The sequence below is a fragment of the Sinocyclocheilus rhinocerous genome, unplaced genomic scaffold (assembly GCF_001515625.1).
Source record: "Sinocyclocheilus rhinocerous isolate Xijiao unplaced genomic scaffold, SAMN03320098_v1.1 scaffold111, whole genome shotgun sequence".
NCBI classification, from domain to species: Eukaryota; Metazoa; Chordata; class Actinopteri; order Cypriniformes; family Cyprinidae; genus Sinocyclocheilus; species Sinocyclocheilus rhinocerous.
The window spans coordinates 2261479-2263440 of record NW_015642811.1 but is presented as its reverse complement, the minus strand read 5'-3'; positions in this window follow the sequence as shown (position 1 = coordinate 2263440).

Here is a 1962-nt window from a genome sequence, read left to right as displayed (position 1 = left end):
AATTTGGACATTTTCACTTTGGGGTGTACTCACTTTTGTGGCCAGTGGTTTAGACATTAATGGCTGTGGGTTGAGTTATTTTGAGGGAACAGCAAATTTACACTGTTATACAAGCTGTACACTCACTACTTTACATTGTAGCAAAGTGTCATTTCTTCAGTGTTGTCACATGAAAAGATATAATAAAATATTTACAAAAATGTGAGGGGTGTACTCACTTCTGTGAGATACTGTACATACTATCAATGCTAATCACTTTTATATGTGTACACACTATTCTATATTCCATAGTTGTTTTAAGGACAATTGTACTAGTTTGAAGAGACAGTTGGCTTTTTGATCAAATCATTGTCATTTTTAACTCTAGAATACACTGATGCATTAGCTATACCACACAGAAAAAAAATATAGTTTTAAGCATATTTATATTTGGCATCTATGGTTCCATGAAGAACCTTTAGCATCCATGGAAACGTTCCTTTCCACAAAAGTGGAAATATATTACAATACTATATATTATATAATGGGAAAAGTTTCTTTAGAGTTTTTCTTCACACGCCAAAACCAATCACCAATGGATCCTCTGCAGTGAATGGGTGCCATCAGAATGAGTGTTCAAACAGCTGATAAAAACATCACAGTAATCCACTACTCCAATCCATCAAGTGATGTTTTGTGAAGTGAAAAGCTGTGTTTTATTAAGAAACAAATCCATCATTAAGGTGTTTTAACTTTAAACCATCACTTTCAGTTCATAATCCATAATAATGCTTCCTCCAGTGAAAAAGTCCATATACCCTGTTGCCCTCGCAAATCAAAAACCACCAACTTATTTGTTTAGAACTGTTTTCGACCGTTTTTGCTTGTAAACAGTGCTTTATCTGTGCATTTTTCTCTCCTGAGATGACTTTTTTACTGGAGAAAGCAATATTTTGGATAGAAGACTTGTATTTTAACCAGAAGCATCTGCATCTGGGATGGTCTGCAGGGTGAGTAAATTAATAGCAAATTTCAGTGAACTATTCTTTTAAACTTGTCCTTTTAACACTTTATTGTAATGCTGGGTCCCAGTGTGCCTACTTATACTATGCCCTTAAAGTATGTACTCTTTTGGTGAAGAAAAGTGTGTAGTAAAAGAGTAGGCAAGCTTTGGGACGTACTATCATGTCATACAATTGCGTCTTTAACGGACCGCTCTTGTCGCATAGATACACGCACCCTGTCACTGTAAACTGGCCTGTCAATCATCTTGTCACAGTTAACATCCTCCACATGTTAGCTGTGACACTCCCGTTAACTGTTAACTCCCGTCATGCTTGTCACGTGACACACCGCGGCCACAATAACACTGTATGACAGATGGATCGCTTTTATTTTGTTTTTCCTTTTTTATTTAAAATATTCACAAACTTGCATACCATGTCATGAACAATCTGATATTCCGATTCACAAATATGTGTAAATGAGTGTGTTTCGTCGTTTAAAAACCTTTCTAAATGATCTTGATCATGATCTGTAATGTGAGATGGGTGCCGCCATGTTTGTTCGTGCTGCAGTTCAGAGAGTCCTGTCAGTCGGATTTACAGCATGTGAATTCATCAATTTCTCCAGAAATACAAGTAATAAGTGGCCGGTGAACTGGGTGAAGAATAGAGTGAACTTTATAGTTACTTACACTATGTGTATCTGATATGAATAAAACACATCGGCAAATTAAATTTGAATGGATTGTTATTGTTGCTTCCATAGACATATGTGTGTATTTTACAAACTCTAAATGTATTGTTTTACTAGTACTCATGTGTTTTTAAATGTCTGAAACCTAAAATAAACATTATGCGGTAAAAAACACTGCATAGTTGTGATAATATGACAAGCGCAGTGCCCTTCTCTCTCTGGCTCAGCGCCAACTAAAGTGCGAAAGCACAGTTTGAATTTGGCAGTTATGTGACGTCACCGAAC